The sequence below is a fragment of the Balaenoptera physalus genome, assembly GCF_965194825.1.
Source record: "Balaenoptera physalus genome assembly, chromosome: 10".
Lineage (NCBI taxonomy): Eukaryota > Metazoa > Chordata > Mammalia > Artiodactyla > Balaenopteridae > Balaenoptera > Balaenoptera physalus.
In genome coordinates this window covers 4,210,005-4,229,230 of record NC_138889.1, presented here as the reverse complement: position 1 = coordinate 4,229,230, position 19,226 = coordinate 4,210,005, and the positions used below count along the sequence as shown (strand labels likewise).

Genomic DNA, 19,226 nt, shown 5'->3' with positions numbered 1-19,226 from the left:
TTACACACACACATGTATATATATATATATTCTTTTTAAGATTCTTTTCCATTATAGGTTATTAAAAGATATTGAGTATAGTTCCCTGTGGTATACAGTAGGTCCTTGTTGGTTACCTATTTTATAAATAGTATTATGTATATTTTAATCCCAAACTCCTAATTTATCCCTACCCCTCTTTCCCCTTTGGCAATCATATTTCTTTTCTATGTCTGTGAGTCTATTTCTGTTCTGTAAATAAGTTCATTTGTATCATTTTTTAGATTCCACATATAAGCAATATCATAGGATATTTGTCTCTGTCTGGCTTCACTTAGTATGATGATCTCTAGGTCCACCCATGTTGCTGCAAATGGTATTATTTCATTCTTTTTTATGGCTGAGTAATATTTCATTGTATGTATACACACACACACACACACACACACACATATATATATATATATATATATATATATATATATATATATACCACATCTTCTTTATCCATTCTTCTGTTGATGGACATTTAGGTTGCTTCCATGTCTTGGCTATTGTAAATAGTGCTGCATTGAACACTGGGGTGCATGTATCTTTTCAAATTATGGTTTTCTCCGGATATATGCCCAGGAGTGGGATTGCTGGATCATATGGTAGCTCTCTTTTTAGTTTTTTAAAGAACCTCTGTACTGTTCTCCATAGTGGCTGTGTCAATTTACATTCCCACCAACAGTGTAGGAGGGTTCCCTTTTCTCCACACCCTCTCCAGCATTTATCATTTGTAGACTCTTTGATGAGGCTTTTCTGACTGGTGTGAGGTGTTGCCTCATTGTGGTTTTGATTGCATTTCTCTAATGATTAGCGATGTTGAGCATCTTTTCACATGGCTGTTGGCAATCCTCCATCTCATCTTGATAGTTGTAGGTAATTTTCTTATGAATGACCAATGCCCAGTGTGAGCCCATGAGATACAGTCTGAAGTCCCACTGGCTCCTGGATAACTAGCTTACAGTTCTTGGGGAAGGTCCTCAGACCTTCTGGGAAATTGAAATGACTCTCTGGCAGATGTGAAGCATTTTCCCAGCTACCTGAATTTTTTGAAATTCAGGACAGGACCAATTTACATTAGAGACACTATTTTTATAAAAAGAGTACAGACTAGGGGTCCACACTCCGCCATTTGCTGGCTGTACAGTTCTGGAGAAATTAACCTCTTTGACTTTGAATTTCTTCTTCAATAAATTATGGTTAAAAATACCTACCAAATCAGGTGGTGGGCAGTGTTAAGGAAAATGTTGGGTGTAAAGCACTTTATATGCTGCCCAGCATATAAATTGCTTTTATTTTTCTGTTTCTTGTCTCCAGAAACCAAGGCCAGCTATTCATAAGTTCTCCAGAATGGGATCCATTGGTCCAGAAGTCACTTTTCCTACATACAGAGAGTGATGCTCAAAGAACCAACTTCTTGCAACAAAGTCTGGGTGTGGCCTGTGCTTTCAGACACTCCGGAGTGCTGGGGGCTGCAGAGGATTCTCTGCATAACTAGAGTCCAACCTAACTCTGGCACCTGAGACCACAGCAAAGCAGCACAAGGTGTCAGGTCATGAGAGGGACGTGAAGGAGTGCAGAATCCCAGTGTGGCGGCAGTTCAGAGCTGGGGAGTTAGGGAGACCTTCCCTGAAGACACCCTGGAATCCTGCCCGGCCCTTGAAGAGCAAATCTGGGGGGTGGGGGAAACTGAGTGAGGTTTTTACTGTCAGAATATTGTAAAAAAAAGGAGCTTTTCCTGAACTAGACTTACCAGGTGTTTTAGGGGTGGTGTAAATATGAGGATATATACACTACCTGGCAGTCAGGAGACGCCCCCAGCCCAGCAAGAGGCCATGGTGAGAGCAGATGAAGATCAAGGGAGACACAGGTCCCAGCTCCATGCTTCTAGTACAGAGGGCAGGGCTGTCAATTGCTCTGCAGGCGGACCTGGCCAGCAGGGGCATTACGACAGGTGCCCAGGGGGCCGAGGAGACAAGTGCATATTTAGGGCCAGTGCATTTCACAAATCTCCGGGCACCATTCACGGAAAATTCAGTAGGAAAGGTTCCGCCTGAAGTCCACACAAGGCGGCATCCCCGAGGGTGGTCCATCCTGTACGGTGGTTCTTGCCCAGTCTACGTATGCCCTGGGGAGATGCTATCTGTAGTGAAGTAAGCCGGCAAACTCCACTCGATCAGACGGGATGGGTGCTCAGATAATGTTCACGAGGTGAAGGACCAGGCTATTATACTTAGATTTTGCTACTACCGCAACCTTTTATATGTCACGTGTGGCAACACTGCAAAGTGCATCGCGCATTGACTGTAGCTCGGAATTCCTTCCATTCAAAGTGGGTTTTTATAGGCACACATCTCTCCATGCTGTGTGGGTTGAGATTATTTTAAAAAGCAGTAAAAGGTCCCGCAATTGTCTTCTCTGACTTGCTCATTTTTAAAATCTATTCCCTCTGTTTCTTTCTTCCCTTCCTTCCCCTTCTTTTCCTTTCCCCTTGCCTATTTCTCTTTTTTCCTTCTTCCTTCTGTTGGCAAGGTGAACTGTACAAGATGCTTTCAAGGAACTCTGGCTGTGAGCATGAGCTCTACCTTGGGGCAGCTGAAGTCACGTGGGGACCACATCTGATCCCTCTGATCTACTCCTTCTCCCCCTGCCTATATTTTATTTCTAACGCTACCTTTGAGTCTTGGCTTGTTTTTTCTCTATGGATTTTGTATTTGTCACTTTTTGGAGTCTTTCAAATTTTTTTTGACTGTGAGATACCACATGAAATATCTTTTACGTGCTTATCCCAGCACGCATGGACAAATATACACACACATACATATAAAACAAATAAAATCATCGCTAAACAATACTTAACTTCATGGGGGATGCACTCTGACATTTTATATTCTATTCCGTTCTCCTCTGTTTCATCCCATCCATCCAATTTCACTTAAAAATAATTCACTGGATTCATTTCATAACGCATTAATGGATAACTGGTAGTTTGAAAAACTCTTTTTTAAATGATCATTGACTTCTGAATTAGTTCCGTCTCTGAGTGGTCTTGGGTTTCTACCTGATTCCTGAATATTCTTGATTGGATTGTCTCCTTGAAATCCCAGCCAAAAATGATGAGACCAATAATATGTAGTAAAGAGCATGGAAACAAGTTTGACACGATTTTGTGGAAGCAGCCACATGAAATTAGTTTAGAACTGGAGGTCTCACATTTTATTCAATTAAAAAAAATTTTTTCTATTCTATTCTAAACTCCACCTGCATTTGGATGAAAATCCTGGCAGGCCCGTGCCTTTTGCTCTCTATTATACAGGTGTGCACACTGGCCAATCAGTGTGAACAATGGCAGTGGGTGATCCTTGTGAGTGTACCGAGACTCTCAGCTCAGTATCCGATTGGCTCTTGAGTAACCAATCTTTTGTTTAAGTCCCAAATGCAATCTGAGTTAGGAAATTAGAATATGCCATCTATCAGAGAAAGACAAATATCATATGCTATCGCTTATACGTGGAATCTAAAAAAAAAAAGATGGAAATGAACTTATATACAAAACAGACCCACAGACATAGATACAAACTTATGGTTACCAAAGGGGAAGGGGGGGATAAATTAGGAGTTTGAGATTAATAGATACACACTATTGTATATAAAATAGATAACCAACAAGGACCTACTGTAAAGCACAGGGAACTATACTCAATATTTTGTAATAAACTATAAGGGAAACGAATATGAAAAAGAAAAAAATACATATGTATATACATATATATAAAACTGAATCACTTTGCTGTACACCTGAAACTAACACAACATTGTAAATCATTTATACTTCAATTAAAAAAAAAAGTTAGCCTTGAGAAGCAAAGCATGCCCATAGCAGAGCATTTTAGCTAGTGTAAAAAAAAAAGGCCGTCTAGGGTTTTCATCACAATCCTGAACTTGATTTAACATCACATCAGCCCTCAGTCAGCCTGACAGTAGCCCGGCTCCTCTCCCACCTCCGGCGTGCAGATGCCTCTGAAGGGGGTGGGCAGGGGCTGGAGATGGAGGAGTGGTCATGGGAACAGGGCCCTGCTTCCCATGAGGGGATTGGGACCTGCCAGCTGAATAGAAAGGTACGTGTCCACATCGGGAGAGTGATGGGAGAGGTCCCAGGTGGTGGGAGCTGTCACGGACCCTCGTTGTCCTGTTTCCTTCTCCCTGGCAGGAGCCCTCTTGGACAGGATTCAAACTGGCTCTGGCCCACCTTCCCTTCTCTGGCCTGGCCTGTGTCTGGCCACAGGACGCTGGGAGTGCCGATCTAGAGGTAGCCGCCATCTGCTTTATCCTTTTCCTGTGAGTCAGGCAGAGGTCCACGGTCCCGCACACTGACTCCCACAGTCTAGCCAGCTCTCTTGGGAAAAGAAACAAGCATACTCCTTCCTCCCTAGAGGGCTTGTGTCTGGAAGCATGGTGACAGCCCTTCCAAAAAAAACCCCAAAAGCTCATCAAATCTTCCCTTGACCCTTTTATGTCTTGAAAGCAGGTGCAGAGCTCAGAGCTGTGCAGTGAGCTTTCATTAATTTCCTTTGGAAATCTACATTCCTCTGACCACTCACTTTGAAATTTCCTACCTCGTGCATCTTGGCACCTCTGCTAAAACTTAATTTTTTTTTCCTGTCACTTTATGAAAAATATTTAGAATGACAGGAGGTTATAAAGAAAAGGTAAACTGTTTTGCATCATAACCCTTTGTGTTACTGTAAACCAGGTCAAATCAATCAACCTCAAATAAAATATTCTGTTGCATTATTTAATTATGCCTTGCTTTACAGTAGATCTGATTTTTCAAAATCCCTGTAAACCTACCCTCTGAATAATCTTTTCATATTTAGGATTTGCTACTAAAATAATGGCAAAACAAAATCTGTAATCCACTCTTTTCTGTGTTCACAAATGGAATCTTAAAACAGGTATTCCAAGAAAAGAGGACATGGTATCCTTTTTCTCAGTGACCACAATAGTACTTGGAGGGTTAAGTTCAAGGTATAGCTCCCTACCCCCCTACCATCCCCCATCCCACCACACTATGAAGTAATGGGAGGAAGAGGGGAGCCCAGTTAAGCCACGAATTGAGTCAGGAAAATAAGGGATCACCATGGTGCAGGGGCTCGGGCTGGAGAGAACAGGGCTGGGGCGGGGGGGCGGTCCATAAGGATGCAGAGAGGACCTGAGGCCTTTTGTGTTCCAGGCTCCTCTCATCCACTTGCCCACTTTAGCCTGGCCTTCGGGTAACTCAGCGTGTCCCGGTCTCTCTGCATCCTGCTAGCTCCTTTCTTCTCCTGGGTCTTACGGCCAGTAATGGGAAGATAATTGTCATCTGGTTTTGATCCAACCTTCCAGGTGGCAATATTTTCCTATTTTTCCTTCTTTTGATGGCGATTGAAATATTTTTACAATTCAACAGCTACTCTTGAATAATGAGAGTTTGGTTTGGAGGATGGGGTTTTCCAGGTGGAGGTCATACAGAAACACTTTGTGGATCGTAAAGGAACACGTAGAATAAGTATAACCTGAGGAGAAGATATTGCTATTTAAAAAACTAAATGACTTCATCCACTTGTGCATTATAAGGGACTGCAGTTTTTATCTCAGAGAAGATGGCTCTTTTGTTTAAGAAAGCCAATTAATAAACCTTTGGGTTAGGCTCCAAAGCCTAGTCTGCAGTGGCGGATTGAGACAAAAGAGAATTAAATCTCTCTGCATCATAGAGCAGAAGCCTTGACCCACGTGATCTAATTCCAGAGCTGGGTCACAATTAAAGCAGCACAGTCGGAGCTGGAGTCCCAGATTCGCATCTCCTGAGTCTGTCTTTGCCAGGGTCTAAGAACAGAGCCTGTGGTTCTGGTGCCTCTAGGTGCCCTTCTTCCAAAAACCATTCAATCTCCTCCATCTGGCAACCCTCTTCACCGCTTTCCCCCTGCCCTCCCTCCTGCAGGATTTGCCACTCATGGGTTGGGTGTGCAGAGCAGTAACCCCTGGAAGGTCCAGTCTGTGCTCATCGGGACTGTGCCTCTGAGAATTCTCTCCTAGGCTACTGTCTTTTCTCACCCAGTAGAGGAAGGAGAAGCAGAAGCCTGGGGAGAAACACTCACTTGCTTAACCCCAGATGGGGGTGATGGGAAAGATGATCAACTCTCACATGTCAGTAATTTTTGTTCCTTCCTGAAAGTTACTGGAAATTACCTGGAAAGGAAAAGCATTTAGCCACTCTGGGAACTTAGGGAGTAAGACAGCGGTAGGGTGCGTTGGGGATCGAGTATGATCTATATGGCTCCCAGGAGGTACCCAAAAAGGGGGCCGGAAGGAGAGTTCTTGTGCTGGGAGGAATTGATGGTTTTTAGGAACAATGGTATCTGGCATTGAATTTGATATGGTTTCTCTCATAGCCTAAAATTTCCTGCTCTTGTCTTAAAATCTTCGGTAAAAGCCTGTTAAATTCAACCACTGGTGGTTCTCTGGGGAATGAAAAGGAGGAACCACAGTCCAAGGTTGAGATGGAGCAAGCAGCTCGAGGGTGGAGGGAAGGAGCCAGGGCGAGAGAGGAGACCAGAGACTGGACTTCCAGACAAAAGAAGGGGGGTTTCTGGGGGGGGGGACCCAGGTGATGTGAGAGTGATGCCTATGGGGGGGGGACCCAGGTGATGTGAGACAGTGATGCCTATGGGGGGGGTACCCAGGTGATGTGAGACAGTGATGCCTATGGGGGGGGGACCCAGGTGATGTGAGACAGTGATGCCTATGGGGGGGGGACCCAGGTGATGTGTGACAGTGATGCCTATGGGGGGGGACCCAGGTGATGTGAGACAGTGATGCCTATGGGGGGGGGACCCAGGTGATGTGAGACAGTGATGCCTATGGGGGGGGACCCAGGTGATGTGAGACAGTGATGCCTATGGGGGGGGACCCAGGTGATGTGAGACAGTGATGCCTATGGGGGGGGTCTCAGGTGATGTGAGACAGTGATGCCTGTGGGTCATCCACAAAGCAGATCATTCACCTCCAGGAACTAAGAGTTGTCTCAGCTCCTGAAGTCAGCCCTGGGCATGTCCAGCCCTAATGTGAGAGGGGCAGGTGTCCGATCATTATCCTCACCTCACCCTGGTCCCCCCAAGGCTGTCCCCGTCGCATCGCTGCAGTCAGCAGCAAAGATAGCATCCTCTGATGACCTGCAGATAACTGCCTAAGACAGCGTTTCTTCTCCATGGGAGTAGACACATGTTCTCTCCCTCTCTCTCTCTCCCTCCCTCTCTCCCCCTTTCTCCCCTTCTTTTGACTGATTCATTTGACACTCCCAAGGCAACCTTTCACTCACAGATTTTCTTTTAACCTCCAATTTATTCCCTTCACTTTTAACTCTTGCTTAGTTGCTTCCAGAAATTTACTTCTTTCTCTCTCTCCAGTCTCTCTCCTTTGTTTTTCCTCCTGCCCCTCCCTGTCTCTCTTGCTCTTTCTTTCAATGTGTGAGAGGAAAATAAAACTGACTCTAATTATGGAGGATGCATAAGTAGTGCTAGGGATACACCTGCAGCAGAAGAAAGGCACCCCGTAAGTTTCCAAGGGAAATGACACGTCTTGAAGAGCCAGCGCCATCAACCTCAACAGCCCTTGAGGTAACCCCAAAGCCTCCTTCAAAAGCACCGCACAGGCTCCATCTACCTCCTTATCTTTCTCCAGTTAATCTTACTTTCCTCAAGAATGAACGTTCACGTCAAAAAAAAAAAAGACATTTCATCTTACTGTTCTACTGTTTGGTTTAATTACTGGTATCACACAGTGATTGTTTTCTACAAAGTTTTCTTGCAACTATAGCATAGTGGAAGCACATTATGGGTTAGAGAGGCATTTGTGGGCTAGGCCAGAGCACTATTTATAACATTGTTTCTACGAGAAAGCCTATTCCAGGTCCCAAGCAACTCACTTAAAAGTGAACTTTTTGATTATAGCTTGGATCAGAGCTTGCACCTGGGGAAGTGCTTGGTCACGCATCTACGGGATAGCCTTGTGATGGCTGCATCCATGCGTGTTTCCATCAGCACACAGCTCTCTTACCTGTTCTCAGTAACACATGGCTATGGGTCATGCTCTGGGCAACTTGCTAAAACGCAGAAGCACTTGCAAAAAGGCAGAGGGATCCCTACTTTATGTAAGGGGCTCCCGTTCATGTATATAGTTCTGGGACTTTGCTTCTGGACACGAGAGGTGGTTTCCAGGAGAACACTGTTTTTTCATAGGGAGCATAATCCTCCGGAGGGCTCAGAAGTCAACCCCTTTCCTGGCGGACCCCGGGAGCGGTGTCTTATGGTGGGAAATGCACAAGTGCTCTTTCCATGGCTCCTGTGGGTCATCTTGAGTTAGTCAACTTAGCTTTTCAAACCCCTTCACAACAATTATTTGGGGAAGATGTGCGTAATAAGCATCACACGCACACGCACACCCCTCCCCATTCATTTTCCAATCCCTTGTGATTCTTTGGCTGCACTAGGGTTGGCCAATGGAGGCTGTTTTCTGAACCTAACAGCAGTTTGCTTTATGGATTGGGAACTTTAATCTTCAGAGCATTTACCTCCAGCGATGATCATCTGGGGAAAAAGAAATTGCCAGGGCAATGCTGCCCCAGGCCCCAGCTCCCAGAATGAGTCCCCTGCGGAGAGCCGTTTACACTTAGGAAGAAATGTGATCACCTCATGCTTACTGTGGTGTTTGGGGTGATTTGAATTGCAATGCAGTGTATCCAATCCACAGAGTAGAGAAAACTGAACCAGTATCATTAAAGCTCTGAGTTTTGAAATAAGTGGCCTGGGCCTGGCTTTCCTGGCAATAAAAAAATTCAGCTGGTAGCAGCAGAATAAAAGAAGCCCTACTAAATATTGCCTGCGCCAGCTTCTCTGTGTGCATGTGTGTATGTGTATGTGTGTACGTGAGTATGTATACACACACACACATATTTTTTCTTCTGGTCACTGCTTTTTCTCTCTTAGATACATGACTTGTGGGAGGAACCAGATTGTTCCTCTGAGGGGCAGGAATATTTGCAAAGCCTCTAAATTCTTTTCCAGCTCCCTCTGAAAGATAAGGAGCTGAGGTGCCCTGGGGCTGTTGCAGGAGGGTTGTGTCCACACAGCATTAGCACTTCCTGGTATACAGGCACCTTTGAAGCTGCTGGCAGCACCGCCCTTAATAACATTCTTCTTTACAAAGTGCTTGTTGTTAAATATTTATGAGGCCTTGCAAGATGGGCCCCTATCCCTGCCTGGGAATACATAAATGCCAGGTTGCTCTGCAGAAGGGAGACCTGCGGGTCTTTCCACCCCCTTCTCTGTGATGCTGCACGGCTCTGGGCTGGTGACATCACTGCCTCAGTGGAAGGGTGCTGCGGAGGTGTGGGTTCCAGAGCCAGAGCGGGACAGGGGTGGGAGGGGACGGGGTAGGACTTTTCCCGGCCGAGCAGGCTTTGCTCCTACCATCACAACATTTTAAATATTAACAGGAGCCAAAAATACGCTCATAAAAAATGAACAAAACTAAAATAAAAGGAAAGGCGATAGACTGGGGTGGGAGGGACGTTTGCAGTAAAGATGACGAATGAAAGGCTAGTGGTTCTTTTCGTCAGCCCCTCGCGTCTCAGGTAGACAGGTGTTCAGCAGGAGGGCACAGCCACTGGTTTCCTGAGCTGGGCTGTGTCTGCACAGCACCTGAGGATCCGGCCACCTGAAGCTCCCGGTGCAGAAGGGCTGGAGCGGGGCCAGGGCGTCTGCATGTCTCTGCAGCCCCCAGGTGAAACCGAGCTGTTGCTGGTTCTCCGGGGGGAGGCGGGGCCCTCGCCGTGCAGCCCAACAGAACTTTCTGTGATGACCGACGTGGTCCATATCTGTGATGTCCGGTCCAACCCAGCGGCCGCCAGCACATGTGGCTACTGAACCCTCGAAATGTGGCCAGTTGACTGGGGAACTGACATGTTAGTTTTATTGCATTTTAATTAACTTAAATGTAAATAGTCTCTTGTGACTTTTGGAGGAGGAAGAAGGAGGTTTCTGCCTGTTGTCTTGGTGGCCAGCTTTTATCAGTGAGAGGTGATGTCTGGAACTTGTCTGCCGCCCAAGGTGAAGACGCGGCGGAGCCCAGGGCACCCGGCAAGCTGAGCCAGGCTGGGCTGCAGCCTTGCTCCCGGCTTCCAGGTGGCACCTTCTTGGCCCAGCTGCCAACCTGCCTCTCTCCTGCCCACCCTGCCCTTGGCACAGATTAGACCCTGTGCCATGTGACCCGGGTGAGGCCGGGGTCCCACCCAGGTCACATGTCCTTGCTAGTATCACAACAGCATGGTGCTTAGCACCCTTTTGCGGACACCCACTCCACGGAGCCTGTGTGTCCCCATCCACCCCCGCGGCCCATGGGCACCCCTCCTCCCTGACTTTGGTTTGGGCTGTTGACAGGCTTCTCGTGAACAGGTGAGGCCACAGGACGTGGAGAGAGCGGGCACCAGCTTCAGACAAACACAGGTTCAAAACCTGACTTGCTTCTTCCCACCTGTGTGGTCTTGGGCAATTGCAACTTCCCTGAGCCTCAATTTCCTCACCTAAAAAATAGAGCTATGATTGTATCTACCCTTCAATAATGCTTTGAGGACTAGAGGTAATATTTACAAAATGTGCTCAGTAAATATCTGCTGCTGCTGCTAATAATAATAATATTAAATTCTATGCTTGATTTCTTCAGCTGGCCCACTGGCTCCATCTCCACTTATTCCTATTATTATTCCTTTCTTTCAATGATCCCACCGTTGATGTCCCCAAATCTTTAAAAAACAAAATAAATGAAGGCAGGGTATAAATTCCTAAGAGGAATTGCCAGATTTACTTTATTAAGTAGAGCACATGTGAGAGAAAATACCAGTAGAGAAAAAAAATCTTGGAATTGTTTTTAGTCCTGCTAATCATTGAATAAATGAAAAGAAAATCACTGCTCAAACTATTAAAGCATCTATAAGAGCAGTATAAACTCTGTGCTGGTGGCACTGTAAATTGGGGCAATAATTCTGGAAAGTAATCTGGCAAAACTCATTCATGCAGGGAACATGTACTGAGTGCCAACCAAATTTCAGATATTTTGTTAGGCTCTGGGGATACAGAAATGAGTAAGAGCAGATCTTTATCCATAAAAGTTTATAGAATGAGCATTATGGAACACGTGTCCTCACCAAAAATGCAGCCTACTTCTTGACTCAGTAACCCCAAAGAAGTAATTTTTTAAAATATTTTCTTACAGTGATGTGCTTTGCTATGCCATCTACTATAGTGAAAAACTAGCTATTCCCCCAGATAACCAACAACTAAGAAATGTTTAAAATCATAATAAATTATCAACAGTAAAATGTAACATTGACATTCAAATTACAAACATGAGAGCTATGGAGACGTTGAAGATACTGTCAAATGAAAAGAACACAAAATACTTTGACTATGAAAAATGATAGATGAACAAATTAAGAATCAGATATCAGTACATGTTAGACATGGGGTTTTATGTTTTGAATGGAGCTTTACATTGTGGCAGTCATTAGAGCTGCTGATGCACACGGCCTCCACTAATCCCACGTCACCGCCTTCCTGCTTCCCGGATCGTGGTTTCAAGGGAGGATGGCAAGTCCCTGACCCCTGAAGTTAAGCAGGATCATGAAACTTGCTTGAATAAACGACATGGAAGTAGAAGGGCCACCCAGTACAGCTTGGTGAGAGCTGTAAAAGCCAGTCCTCTTAAGCTGGACCACTCACATCCCCTTGCCTGCCATGGCAACCAACTACAGTCCCCATGTCAGATGCTGCATCCGCCTGCATCCTGGAGGGAAGAGGTAGGCAGCAGAGTCCTAAACAACCAGAAATGCATATTTACCATGAGTGAAGGTAAATCTTTGTTATTTTTAGCCCTGCAGATTTCTTAACCAATATCCTGATCAATACAGGTATCTGTATTGTTTACTAATTTTTAAATTGTATCAATCACGTATTAATTCTAAAATGATAAGAATATGGCCTCGCAGAGCTGTGCCACAGATCACAAGATGCCATGTTCTGACCTTGGAACTCACCATTCAGGGGGCCTCCTCACATTCCATAAACATTAATGAGTTTGGACATCACTTTCCATGTTCTAATTCGGCAATTCTAAAACGTTGTGGTCTCAAAATCCCTTTATACACTTTAAAATAATTGAAGTCCTCAAAGAATGATTATTATGTGTGGGTTATCGCGATCAATATTTGCCATATTAGAAAGAAAAACTGAAAAGAGAGAGATTATTTATTAATGTAAAACAATAACCCCTTTATAGAAATGTATTCATGAAAAATAACCATAGTTTCCAAAATTTAAAAAAATTAGTAAGAAAATGTCATTATTTTACATTTAGCAAATCTCTTTAATGTCTGACTTCAGTTGGATTCTCAGATCTGCTTTTGCATTCAATCTGTTGGAATAGGTTGTTTTGGTTGAAGCAGATGAGGAAAATCTGGCCTCACACAGTTGTACAGTAGAAAAAAGAAGTATCCTGATAGGCTTTTCCAGTAACTATGGGTGTTCTTCTTTGTTACTACACCAAAACTTGACAGGTGGTAGTAGTTTTTTAAAGGTCAACTGCAGTGTGAACTCTGAAACTGTGTCAGTGAACGTCTCAAAGTCTGTTATATAAAAATTCACGGGTCTATCTTGCACTCTTGATGGATCTTTTACCCGTCTGTGATTTTATAACATCAGGCATTGGCCATTTGGAAAATACTGGTTTGTTGAGTTATTCAGATCATCCCAAAGTTGACACATTTCATAATATAATATCAAAAGTCACATTTATTAATATAACTACTGATTATATCAGAAAAGTATTCTTGAGTATTGGGAAGCTGTCAAGCTCATGGTGGCAGATACACGTTTTTTTAAAAATTCTGATTTTTGCTCAGAAGCTCATATTTTATCACTGGCAACAAATACTGTCAGTTGTTTTCCTTTAAGTGACAGCTCACTTTGCTCATTTTAAAGAAAATGTCTGCCAAATGCCTGAGTCTGAATAACCATGGCTTGTCTAGAATTTTCTCTTTCAAGCAAAAACTGGGTTCCAACAACAAAAAAAGTAGCTAGTTGAACCCATAACTCAATCACCTTGAAATAATCATCCTACTTGGTTTTGCGGCATATGTGCATTATGGGTATATCAGTTTCTCAACAGAATATTAAAAGGGTCTGTATTTAAGGGTTGAGATTTAATAAAATGAATAATTTTTACTGTTTCATTAAAGCGCGTTCCTAAGTGAACTGGCTTTTTATTTTTCTTTCTGTGGGCATATGGTGGTGAAGAATAATATACTGGCCACTAAGACATTTTGGTGCCACTGCTTGATTCCTGCTGAGGAACCAGCATTTTTACCCACCATTGCTTCTGTATCACCAATGCAGGCATCAATGGAGTGGAAAAACCAAATAGCATTCTTAGTATAACATGAAAATGATTTTGACCCTCACGGGCTCCCGAGAAAGTGTTGAGGATGCCTGGAGGCCTGCCATCCTGCCGTGCTGTGTGGGACACTGCAGTGGAACGCCAGTCTCCTTCCCCATCCTGCTCTCGGTACTTTTATCTATTGGGCTCCAGTTTCCTCGTCTGCAAAATAATAGCGTTCGTTCACTCATGCATGTGTTTATTCGTTCAACAGATATTTATAAACTGTTATGTGCACCACCTGTGTGAGGCACTGGGGGATCCAGCCAAGAAAAGGCAGACAAAGTCTTTGAACTCATTTCATAGTCTAGATGGGACCAAAACAGTACCTATGCATGTCTGTGTGTGTGTGTGTGTGTGTGTGTGTGTGTGTGTGTGTGTGCATTTATTTAGATAAAAATGATATATAAACATTTAAAAAATCATACATGAGTGAAACCAGTACAGACGGTGGTATGTGCTAGAAATGACATTAACCAAAGTGCTCTGATGGGAATGGTCGGTGGGGCGGGGTGTGGGGAGGACCACAGTGGACCCAGGATGGGCAAGGAAACCTCTGTTCTGAGAAAGAGACATTTGAGCTGAGACATAAAGATGAGACGGTACCAGCAGGCACCTTTCCGAACCTAATTTCCTGTGATCTTGACAGAGCCCCACGGGGAACCTGAGACGTTTCTTTGGGATATAAAAGGGGTGGTTCAAGAGGACTTGGAGAGGGGTAGATAAGATTAATATCAGTCAACATTTATTAAGCACATATTACCTCCTTAAAGCAGGTTTTAAGGGCCTTACTTGTAATAACTCCAGTAACACAGTAACTCCATGAAATAGAATTCTATGATTTCCACTTTGTGCAAGATAAAATCAAGGTCCAGAGGTTACACAGGTAGGCGGTACTAGAGGCAGGATTCAAACCCAGGGAGTCTGAATGTCGAGGTATTAGCCGCTCCCTGCAGTACGTAGGAAACACTGTACCATTTCATAAAACATACAGAAACCCCCTAGATGGGTATCTATTATCACTAGTGTTGCTATAAATGCAGTTTAAAAATACATGTGTCTAATGGACACCAAGGGGGGAAAGGGGAGGTGGGATGAATTGGGAGATTGGGATTGACATATATACACTAATATGTATAAAATAATAACTAATTAGAACTTGCTGTATAGCACAGGGACCTCCACTTCACTGTACAGTAGAAACTAGCACAACATTGTATAACAACTATACCCCAGTTAAAAAAAAACACGTGTCTAAATAATACAAACTGAGTTGATTTTAAAATATTTCAGAAATTACAGGACATGTTATCTATAGACATGACTAAAATTGGAATAGTGGTAAGAGGAATGAAGTTTGAGCTATATAGAAGGGGTCAGGGAAGGAAAAGTACCGGGGATTAACTGTCTGCTTCTGGCCTCGTTCTGAGCCTGAAGGGGAAGGTTAAGTATCTGAGCTTGTGTGAGGAGCCGGCTCTGTACAGCTGCTCACACCTGAGGGGCTACTCTAAGAGCAAAGCAGGGAGAACGCTACTCACGTCGCACGTCTAGGGGGCAAACCTCAGGACCGCTCTTTTTGATCAATTTGCTCCAGCTGCCTCTGCGCTCTGAAAGATGCGTCCACTGGCCTGTTCCTGAAATCCTTTCTTACATCTTACAAAAGCCTTCTCTCCTCACACATGCACACACTAATCTTGGCCTAAGGAGGGTTGGTGCCCCAGGTCTGGCTGTATTTCCTGTGAAAAACAACACTGTTATAAGAGCTGGTATTTAAATACTCTGCTGGAATGTTTTGTAACTGAGCACCGGCGCGGTCTGCGAAGCCCGAGGTTTTATTAGCGGTGGCTTCTCGACTTGCTGTTACAGTCATGCAATCACAGGACACAGGTGTGCTTGGTCTTGACTTTCCCTTTCAAGAAACTTCTCTTTTTCTTGAGTAGCGTCCTTTAAGTTTGTCCTATTTTCTCAGGATGGATTTCTAATATGGTCTTTTTTGTTTGCTTTTGTAACCAGCAGATAAGGTTCTGGAGAAACCAAACTAGAAGACAATCTGAATAAGAGTGTCTAGGAAATCGGTAGTTTTCATAATTTGATAGATGCTGAAGTGGATGTATCAGTTTGAAAAGGAAGGTTAAGTTGGAGTCAGCGCTGTGGAGGTTTTTGAGTGATAGGTCCCGGTTCATTTTGACAAACCAGCTGACGTATCCTGTCAGCAGAGACAATGAGGATTCTAAAATTCTGATTTGTTGTAGATTCATGTCTCCTTTTTAGAGGGTGCGTTGGGCAGATGCAACCTGGATCTGGAAGTTTTAACCCTGTTCTGCATGGAACACCATCTCAGCCTCATGAAGGGGATGGGATTACTCATTCCATCAACCGGTGTTCAGAGAGCACCTACTATGTGCAGGATGCAGGAATCATGCTGGGCACCGGAAAGACAGCGAACAAGGAGGCATTGCCCCACAGAGCTGGCTGCCTCGCTGCTGCTGTGAGTGACATGTTATTACAGAAGTTAGTCCTGCTGACATACAGATACAGTGAAGCCTATGCTGTTAGCATAGATGTGAAAAGTCTTTATGATAAAAGGCCTAAAGATATGCCATTATTATTATTATTAATTACAGCTGACAGTGGGTAATGGTGGTAACAAGACCCACATGTATATTAAGGTTTCCTTGTACCAAAAGGAGGATGGGTTTCTCATAAGAATCTAGTAGATACAAATTTTAGATATGAATTCTTTCCTCTTCTCCTTACCCCCAAACACTCAGTTTTCTTGTGCCGTGACCTTTCATGCCAAAATCTGGGCAACGGTTCCTTGTAAGCATTGTCCTTGGGGGAGGGTGAGCAATTATTAAAACAAAGAAGTCCATTGTCTAATTACATATATAATTTAATGCACAGCAGAAACAAAAGTCTTGGAAATGAAAACTTTCCATTTGTAAGTGCTGAGCTTTTGGAGAGAAACACAGTATCAGGGCATAAAATGTATTCTACACCAACTATTGGATGGAATATATTACATGATGGTATGCAAGTTAGATTTCACATGACCAGAAGAGATGAGCAGAACCCTTTCTGGTTACAATGGTTTCCAGAGAGATGCGGAAGTGGGCATGGACAAAACGTCACCGTTATGGGCCCCACTGCCTAGGCGCCCTCTCCACACCATCCCAGAGCCAGTGGTGGGTGGACGGCACGTGGTGGACGAATAGCCAGAGAGGTTCGACGTGAGGAGAGAAGGGGAGGCTGACACGCTCCTTCCTGGGTCCTCAGCTATGGAGGGTCCGGGTAAAGGAGGTGCCCGGAAAAATGGGCCTGGGGCCCTTTCACAGAACCCTGGCACTCCATGTGGTCCCAGGGAGCAGATGAGAGGTCCTGAGCCCCCAGGGAGGCACCGAAGGACGAGCAAGCGCAGAGAGAATTGAAACGGCCTGTGCTTGGGACAAAGATGACTCAGAGAGTTTGCTCCTGTCTGTCCCAGGACACGCTGGGATAGTGGGTGTCAGCAGAGACACCAGGGGAGGTGACGAGGACCGGAAGAGGCAGGCTGGTCCCATCCCAGAGGGAACCGGCAAAGGCGGAGGATGGAGATAGACCAGTAACAATGCCCTCAGCTGCCCTGGATGACACCCAGCCTGCCAGCCTCCTTCTTCCCCTCACCCCGGTCAAGGTCAGTCAGGGAGGGGGGGCACAGAACGGAGCACTTAGCCAAAATACGTTGTTTTAAACTAGAAGAAACAGACCAGCTTGAAGGGTCCAGGTTAAGTTTTCCACAACAGTGTACAAATGAAGGCTTAGGAAAGCTCAGTAATGGAGAAATATTGACATTCCATCTCAGTACATGTGAATTTGTGACACAGCAAGGTTGTGACAGTCGACATAATGGTTGATTCCCTCGTGGTTTGCACTTTGTTAGAGCTGCATCTGAGTGCTGGCTTAGATGAGAGCTCTAAGGTGACGTGTTGGCAGCAGGAGCTACAATCACTTAATCTGTAGGTGAACAATGGACAGGGTTTCTAAAGAGTTAACATAGGAAAGAGACGATATATACATCATGTATGTATTCAATCCCTGATGTGATTTCTGTCTGCAGTGGGGGAAACAAATCACATCCCTGACCAGACGAAATCTAAGCATTTTGTGGGTGAGTTGAAATTTTTAGTGAGTGCAAAGTTGCTTTGGATGACCTGCCAAGTTGATGCCTAGCATGAGGACGCCCTCAATGTGCCCAGATCAATATAAATATGGATATCCCAGTGTGAATTAGGCAGGAAAAGTGGGACAATCTGACAGCCCCTTGCTGAGACACAGCGGCTCCCATCCCCTGGAAGGGGCTGAATAGCTGAGTGCAGCCCTGATGGACTACAGGAAAGAAAACAGCAGCCTGGAAATGCAGATGCTTTGGAGATGTTCGCTTGACAGACTGAAGCCTGTTTGTCATCTGGGCTGTCACCTATCAGAGCTTTAAATAGGAACCTCTATAGGATGTTACATAACCTGCTGGCTCACAACAGCCCCAGTGGAACGGAACCCAGGGTAGCACGGAGGAGAAGCCGGCTGTGAGATGAAAGACGAGGCCCTGCTCTCCTTCCCCTTAATGGATTCCATGCCTCCTGCATCGGCATGCTTGAACACACAGCAAGGGGATGGAGACACATCCTCTTTAGGGGCTATGTCCATCAAGAGAAGAAAATTAGTCATGGCAAAGTTGGAAACAGAGTGGGAGAGAAAGGAGCAGGTTGCCTGTGGGGCTGGGCACTTGGGACAGTGCCCTGGGCGATGTAGGGACCTCACCCCCTTTCTGTCCTCCATCTACTTGATTGACGCTGCCCCTCCCCAACACCACTGGCCAACTGAAGGCTGAGAGTTGAATTCCATTTCCCCCTTCTGGGAGGGGATGTAGCTTCAGTTGCACAAGACTATAATATGAGTTGAAATGTTCACAGGTTGGAAATCATGTAATGGTATGAGCTTTGGAGATGTCCTGTGGGCACAGTGTTGCTGGTTTGATTTGTACACTCTTCCAAGGAGGACGCAGCCCTTTGCTGATCCTTCCAGCAGGGAGAGGTTAAGTCAAGCAGAAGCCAGTCAGGGAATAATCAGTACAGAAGTACCTTGTTATATGCAATCGGTGTAATCCTGAGAATTTACATGTAAAGTTTGGTGATGAGTTTTATTTTAGAGACCCTGGAGGAGCTGGCTATTTTAAAGAATTCTGATGTAAGAGTAAAGAATTCCAATTCTATTGTGATGGGATGACTTACTCCCTATTCCTTAATTTATCTGTTCTGTAAATTTGAATTTTACATATTAAGTTTTTCTTACCTCACTTATATTACCCACGCACTGCTGAGTCATCAGAGGGCATGAAGCAGAGAGTGAGATTTTGGATGTAAGTTTTCACATAATCATGATTATTTCACTAAAAAGAAGAGCCTTGTTGATAGGTTAAGGGGCTGTACTCAAGTGTGTGGAATTTTCATACATTCTTTGTGGCCATCTTGTGTTATATAGGGGTGACCACATTATCAGGCGTGACAGGTTATGTATGGTGCACGTAATCTGTAGCTGCAAATTCACATGAGATGATTGTTGAGACTGTCATGCTTTTGCAATGTGGTGGCAGCTCTACCAATAGAGGAGCAGGTATGGCTGGCAATATCCAGTTATAG

General features: G+C 44.6%; 1 long non-coding RNA gene across 9 annotated transcripts in view; it reads left to right on the top strand.

Annotated features, from left to right (window-relative positions):
• The window catches only part of LOC309667629, a 362,191-nt gene that overhangs the window by 289,651 nt on the left and 53,314 nt on the right, over window positions 1-19,226 (top strand). For 2 of the 9 annotated variants that reach the window (XR_014267855.1, XR_014267856.1), the window contains exon 6: window positions 1,345-1,813. The exons of the other annotated variants lie outside the window; for them this stretch is intronic. This is a non-coding gene — a long non-coding RNA (uncharacterized lncRNA). Of the gene's footprint in view, window positions 1-1,344; window positions 1,814-19,226 lie in introns of those variants that run through there. 9 annotated transcript variants of the gene reach the window in all.